The sequence below is a fragment of the Oncorhynchus mykiss genome, chromosome 19 (genome assembly GCF_013265735.2).
Source record: "Oncorhynchus mykiss isolate Arlee chromosome 19, USDA_OmykA_1.1, whole genome shotgun sequence".
Lineage (NCBI taxonomy): Eukaryota > Metazoa > Chordata > Actinopteri > Salmoniformes > Salmonidae > Oncorhynchus > Oncorhynchus mykiss.
Genome location: NC_048583.1, coordinates 16,441,980 through 16,450,148, shown reverse-complemented (window position 1 = coordinate 16,450,148; position 8,169 = coordinate 16,441,980).

The following is an 8,169-nucleotide window of genomic DNA, read 5'->3' as shown; positions in this document are numbered from 1 at the left end:
GTTCCTGTCCGGACCAGCCTTTATTTTAATGTCCGTAGACGTCTGGACCGCCCTTCATTTTTCCAAACATTGACGTTCATGATTGGTTCAGATTTTGTCCCATCCGGACCAATTCTGAACTAGTCACAGACGTCTATGTTTCACATGTTTGGACAGTACAGTAGAGTAGAGTATAGTTCAGTACAGTCCTGTACTGTTGAGTAGAATAGAGTGGAGTAGAGTTCAGAAGAGCACACTGGAGTTGAGGACACTAATGTACTGTACTCTATTGAGCTCTACTGTGCTGTACTTTGATGTTCAAACTTGTGAGACATAGAGGTCAATAGCTGGTTCAGATTTGATCTGGGCTGGACCAACCAAATTTGGTCTTGGTTTATGGCGGAGCTCATTAAAATAATAGTCTGTATGTAGAATAATACCCAAATATGCAAAGGAGGATATTGCTTATTTCTATCTTAGTGTACCAATTTATTATACATCACCATGAAGAGAATTACATTCATATCAATAAATAAGCATTTCTGTATAGCTAGTAGAGGGGCTCATGATGAAATTAATTTACCGCAATTCTGTTACCGGGTATAAATCCACTTCACTTACTGTAGTTCAAAAACCAAAATATTTTTTTCTCAACTCAAGGTGTCATGTCATAGCTGACACCCCATTCTTTCTGCAGACATCTTTGAATCTTAGCAGATATTTATGATTTTGGAAAACGTGGTCACACAAACTGAGAGAGATTTTCCCAAAATTATTTTACTTAACTTTTCATCTGCACAGTTCCTCCAGTAAATGTGTTTTTGTACAAATGTTCCTATACATTGTTAAAAGTAGGCCTTATGCATAGAGTTGTATGGTTTGTTAAACTGTTCAATCAATGGTTTTTCGTTTGGCATACATTTTAGGGGAAAATTCTAAGTCTCAGTCTCCGTTATTCTAAGTCTCCGTTACCATGGAATTGCCCATTTGTTAACCACATATGGTTAACCAGAATTGGGTCTTGGTCAGTTTTTGGATAGTATGCAATAATTCCCCTGATTACTTAGCTATCTTGCACAAAGACACAATATCATATTCTAACCACATTCTTGATTTACCTGCATTTCCTATTATTTACTAATTGAAAACAATATGATGCATAGAACATAATCAATCGATCTATGAATAGTATATCAAGAAGTTATGCGAAGTGTTACCTTACATCCTTGCCAATTCTAGACAGTGTCAAATAATAGTGTGCAATATAACTTTGAGCATTGACAGTAGTGTCATGCCCTTACTGTGATTAAATGAGATTACATTTTCAAATCGATCACCTAATGTTTAATTATTTGATTAAATTAATCAGGCAATAACTAACTCATTAGGAATCCGGGGCACCACGGAAGCATTAGTTTAAAAAGAGCGGCTATCTTTCGAATCCACAGATCTGATGATATTTTATATCAATAGCAGTCAATCATTAATTATTCTTTACCTTCTATCAGTCTCATCTGAACGTAGTAAAATTATTTGAAAAAAAAATCTGCACGAACCCTAGTATAAATTATGAATCAGCAACATAAATAACTAAATAAACTAAATAATCACAGAATACATAACAAACAAACAGTAGATATTGGTTACTAACAATGATAGGAAAGTCCCTAGTGGGCTAAGCCGATATGACGGCTTGGTAGACAAAGGGAAGGGAGTGTGGACTGAGAGAGCGAGAAAGACAACATGGATTCAGGACATGAAGTTGAAGTCAAAGTCTTGTAGGTGGTTAGAATGAATACTTCAGAGTACCATTCAGAAATATTCTCATAGATCTCTGTTTATGCAGTTGTCTGTATTCTCGACCTAGATTTACGTAATTTCTGGCTGCAGACTAGTAATTATACGGCTAAGATTTGCTCTTATTCTGTAGGAATCGATAGTCTCAGAGTTTAACCATTTCCAGCCATGTAGCCAATACTCCACGAGGTATAATCTTGTCCTTTGGTAGAGTTGTAAATTTAAACCACTTCACACACCAGCGTCACCCAGCATTTTGGTCTTAGAAATTCAACCATTTGCAACCTTAGTTTACACTTGTGTTTGCGTGGTCTGGTGTGAATCTCATCAGGAGTGGGTTTTATACGTTTCAGTAGAAAAGGGCGGTTCCATGAAGCCTAATGTGATGTCTGGGCTCACGGGGGTGTGGCCACTGACTAGTTAATCTTTATATGAAAATCCACACTCTCATTTAGAAGGTTATCACATTACATCTTTAAACATGAAACTATTTGTGAAATCACATACATTTCACAATATTTTGATGTAATCCTGACAGCTGGGAAATGTACATCTTAAGAGATACCGTTATGTGTGTTTCCTGTCCTTTATGAGATCACCAAATGAAACACACTCAACATAACTGTCCCATAAGTCCCACATTTTCAAAAGTAGAAAGAATGTTTAATTCTCCCATTTTGGGGATTTAGGAGTTTGGCCAAGTCCTTTGTTCTCTCTCTGTGCTCTCTCCCTCTCTTTCTGCATGACCAGGGGGAGAGAGTGCTGATGAGGGGAGTGGAACCTCACACCAGCACATTATCATGATAGAGGTTAATGTAATAGCATTACATCAAAATTACCGTACATCAATGTGGCCAGTTTTTTTCAGAAAGGCTCCCCTCAGCTATTCACTTGCTTAAATGTACATCCTTAAATGTACATTTCTGCCATAGGGGAGCTTGTGAGACCTACTATATTGTTATCCAATTCAACTCATGTACCGGTAATAACCTCCTCTCTTCTTGTCAGTTTGCAGTTGCAGGTCCTGGAGGATCGTCTCTGGTCAAGCAGGAGAGGACTGAAGGAGAGACATCCAGACTGAAGCTGCTGAAGCGCACCCTGTAGCCACGGAAGACCTCACCAGCGCCGCCCAGGACCCGATGGGGCATCGCAGCATTTCTCCTCCTCCTCCTAAACATGTCTGTCCTCACTCGCTCTCGCATCATTAACTCCACAACTGCTAGTAAATTCACGAATGCTTTTCTATCCCTTAACACTGATCCTGTTATTTTCTTCACACCGATGATTTGGTGAACAGTTTCAATGACATACTGTATGTCAGGCTGCTTTAGACTCAGTTATAACTAAGAATAAATTGTCTGCCAGTGTCTCACCCAGGTTAAATGAACACACTCGTGGTTGGAAAAAATGAAATTAAAAAGGCTGGACATAAATGGAAGGCCTGCAAACTTCAAGTATTCTATGAGATAATGAAGGATCTGATAAGAAATTATAATGTTGCTCTTATGCTACTTCTCTACACTGAACTACTTCTCTACCTTGATCTACTTCTCAACCCCGATCTCTAAGAACTCCCACAACTTGAAAATTCTGTTTAAGACAATTGAGCGTGTTGTTGGTGTCCCTCAGGGGTCAATTCTGGGCCCCATCCTTTTTTCCCTGTATATGCTTCCCCTTGGTGACATCACCCGCAATCATAACATTCAGTTTCACTACTATGCGGAGGACACGCAGCTCTATTGACCAATCAGACCCAGTGACCAAGCTAGCGTAGCTACCCTTCATAGGTCTCTTGCTGACATCAAATGTTGGATGTTTGACAATTTTTCTCCGGATTAATGTTTTTTTTTAAATCTGAGGTTGTTGTATTTGACCCCCACCTTGCTAGAACTCCGATTGTAGATATTGGTCATTTATCCACAAATGTAAAGCCTATGGCCTTAAACCTTGAGGTCTTCTTTGGCCCTGACCTAAACCTTGATCTGCATGTAAAAAAAACGTGTCAATTTCTGCTTTTATCATCTAAGAAATATAGCTAAAGTCAAGTCTTTTATCTCAGTCACTGATCTGGAGAAACTTATAAATGCCCTTATTTCCTCAAGACTAGATAATATACAGTACCAGTCAAAAGTTTGCACACAGCTACTCATTCAAGGGGTTTTCTTTATTTGTACTATATTCTACATTGTAGAATAATAGTGAAGACATCAAAACTAAGAAATAACACATTTGGAATCATGTAGTAACCAAAGAAGTGTTAAACAGATCAAAATATATTTTATATTTAAGATTGTTCAAAGTAGCCACTCTTTGCCTTGATGACAAGTGGAAAACGGTTAAAGACCTAGAGAATAAACCCTCCTCCTTAATGTTGATGATTGTTACTGACAAGAAGCACATGGCTGAGCTCTTTAATCACCACTTCATTAAGTCATGATTCCTATTTGACTCAGCCATGCCTCCCTCCCCATCCAACATTTCCCACCCCTTCTAATGCGACTATCCCCAATGCTTCTCCCTCTTTTTCCCCTGCCCCGCTACAAAGTTTCTCCCTGCAGGCAGTCACGGAGTCCGAGGTGCTAAAGGCGCTCCTTGAACTTGACCCCAAAAAAAACTCTGGGTCAGATGGTTTAGACCCTTTCTTCTTTAAGGTTGCTGCCCCTATCATTGCCAAGCCTGTCTCTCCTTTCTGGGGAGGTTCCCATTGCTTGGAATGCAGCCACAGTTCGTCCTTCATTTAAAGGGGGAGATCAAACTGATCCTAACTGTTATAGGCCTATTTTGATTTTGCCCTGTTTATCAAAAGAGTTGGAAAAACTTGTCAATAATCAACTGACTGGCTTTCTTGATGTCTATATTATTTTCTCGGGTATGCAATCTGGTTTCTGCTCAGGTTATGGATGTGTCACTGCAACCTTAAAAGGTCCTCAAAGATGTCACCATTGCCCTTGATTCTAAGCAATACTGCTATTTTTATTGACTTGGCCAAAGCTTTTGATACGGTAGACCATTCCATTCTTGTGGGCCGGCTAAGGAGTATTGGTGACTCTGAGGGGTCTTTGGCCTGATTTGCTAACTACCTATCTCAAAGAGTGCAGTGTATAAAGTCAGAAAAACTGCTGTCTCAGCCACTACCTGTCACGCTCTTCTCAATTTACATCAACAACATAGTTCAGGCAGTAGGAAGCTCTCTCATTCATTTATATGCAGATGATAGTCTTGTACTCAGCTGGCCCCTCCCCAGATTTAGTGTTAAATGGTCTACAACAAAGCTTTCTTAGTGTCCAACACACTTTCACTACCCTTAACCTTGTTCTGAACATCTCCCCCTTTAAATGTGGTTTGGTAAGAAGAATGCTCCTCTTCCCACAGGTGTTTTTACTACCTCTGAGGGTTTAGAGCATGAGGTAGTCACCTCATACAAGTACTTGGGAGTATGGCTAGATGGTGCACTGTCCTTCTCTCAGCACATATCAAAGCTGGAGGCTAAAGTTAAATCTGGACTTGGTTTCCTATATCGTAATCGCTCCTCTTTCAACACAGCTGCCAAACTAACCCTGATTCAGATGACCATCCAACCCATGCTAGATTACGGAGACATAATTTATAGATCGGCAGGTAATCTTTTGGCCATCAGATTTGCCACCAATGCTCCTTATAGGACACATTACTGCACTCTATACTCTTCTGTAAACTGGTCATCTCTGTATATCTGTCGCAAGACTCACTGGTTGATGCTTATTTATAAACTCTCTTAGGCCTCACTCCACCCTATCTGAGATATCTACTGCAGCAAGTCACATTCTGTTAAAGGTCCCCAAAGCACATGCATCCCTGGGTCGCTCCTCTCTTCAGTTCGATGCAGCTCGCGACTGGAACGAGCTGCAACAAACACTCAAACTGGACAGTTTTATCTCAATATCTTCAAAGACTCAATCCTGGACACTCTTACTGACAGTTGTGGCTGCTTTGTGTGATGTATTGTTGTCTCTACCTTCTTGCCCTTTGTGCTGTTGTCTGTGCCCAATAATGTTTGTACCATGTTTTGTGATGCTACCATGTTGTGTTGCTACCATGTTTTTGTTATGTTGTGTTGCTGCCTTGCTATGTTGTTGTCTTATGTCTCTCTTTATGTAGTGTTGCGTTGTCTCTTGTTGTGATGTGTGTTTTGTCCTATATTTATATTGTATTTATTTAAATTTTTTAATCCCAGGCCCCGTCCCCGCAGGAGGCCTTTTGCCTTTTGGTAGGCCGCCATTGTAAATAAGAATTTGTTCTCAACTGACTTGCCTAGTTAAATAAAGTTTAAATCAAAAATATTAGAGCCGAATTGTAGAGTGACAGTGAAATGAAGCAATCACCTTTTGACTTGCAATGGGTGGGACCATTTGAAATAAAAGTGACATGTCCCTACTGACAGAGCCAATAGCAAGCAGAAGCCTAGTTTTACCATGCTTGAGCTAACTTTTGTTGCAGTGTGTAACAATGGTTGCGGCTGTAGCAGGTGTTATCAGGAGGATCTGGTGGATAATTTGTTAGCATCGCATTTTTCAAGACTAACTTTCAACTATAAGTTAAATATTGGTGCATCTCGTCACTTCCCGTTGAACGCGGAGAGCTCGGTTTGTTGTTTTGGAAAGTTTTCAAAGTCTATTGAAAAAGTTTGGTTGCTAACTACCTTTTGAGTTTGGACCCCGTGACGCGGTTGGCATCCCATGTATATGTACTGACATGTATGTGTAACTGATAGATGCACACACACTACATATTAATGTTTTTAAATGTATGTCAATTATAAAGTATTTAATGTATTTTTTGTTATGTCAGACCCCAGTAAGACTAGCTGTCGCCTTTGGCTAATGGGGATCCTAATAAATCAAATCAAAAACTAGTAAAGAGTTTTGAAAGGTATTTTCAAGTTAACAATTATGAGTGTTATCCGTGGATGACGATGTAAGAAAACCAATAAACTGTACTGCTGGGTTTGTACTCTTCAGTGCTAACAATATGTCAACCTGGGCCAGTACTGGTTTCAAAAGACCTAGACAGTTTTACAAGTCAGCTCTGCATCACCAAAACTCAACTTCACACCACACCTGCGAGATATGGTGAGTTCAAAAACATTTGGGGACACGAGTAGACCTTCAAAGTATTGGCACAGTGTTACGATGTGGCCGCAGTCATGGCCTCGGGTCTAAACGGAGTACAAGCAAAAGTCAAAGAAACAATATCGCAGGCTCAGTTCATGCATTATTATGCCCACACCTTTAACCTGGTTATGTCACAAGGTGCTGCAAAATTGAAAGACAACTATTTTTTCAACTCCATCTTTGCGTACTCTTTGGGATTTTGCAGAGCAAGCACAGGATCAACAACTTCTGCAGCACCACAGAGGGAGAAAGGGAAATTTGATTATATCTAGACACATGGAGAAGTTCACGTGCGGTAGCAACACCGTGGGATCATTGACAACTTTCTCCCTCAGCTCGGAAATATAGCTAAAGTCAAGTATTTTATCTTATACATTCAAGGACCACGAAAGGCTCATGTTCCTTGTCCTCCTTGTCCCACAACAGTTCCCCAGGTGTAGTAAAACCTTACCCAGTGCTGTATTCTTAAGTCTTTAGGAAAGCTTTGGGCTCAACTATGATCTGTTGCGGCTCAACTGAACTCATAGTAATGTACTCCATGTCTGACTTTGAGGGTAGGATGCCGGCCAATCTTATCCATGTTCTCCGGCAGAAGAGGCTGAAAAATAGTATGTACCAACTGTATCTGCTTACCGGTCTGGTTTTTACCATTCCTGTGTCCACATTCTCCGCCCTGAAACGGATCAAGACCTACTCTAGGAATACCACCGGACCGGCCTGACTGTGAGCTTTGGCTTTGATCTCAATTGAGAAAGTACTTCTCTCAGATTTAAAATTTAAGGACAGCCCTAGACCTTTTCCACATTTTGTTGTTACAAATTGGAATTAAAACAGATTTAATTGTCTTTTTTTCCCAACAATCTACACAAAATACTCTGTCAAAGTGGAAGAAAAATTCTAACATTTTTGAAAGATGAATGAAAAGTAAAATGCGAATCTTGATTAGATACGTTTAATACATGTTAGAATCACCTTTGGCAGTGATTACAGCTGTGGGTCCTTTTGGGTAAGTCTCTAAGAGCTTTGCACACCTGGATTGCACAATATTTGCCCATTATTTAATTATTCAAGCTCTGTCATGTTGGTTGTTGATCATTGCTAGACAGCCATTTTCAAGTCTTGCCATTGATGTTCAAGCTGATTTAAGTCAACACTGTAACTAGGCCACTTAGGAACATTCAATGTTGTCTTGGCAAGCAATTCCAGTGTATATTTGGCCTTGTGTTTTAGGTTATTGTCCTGC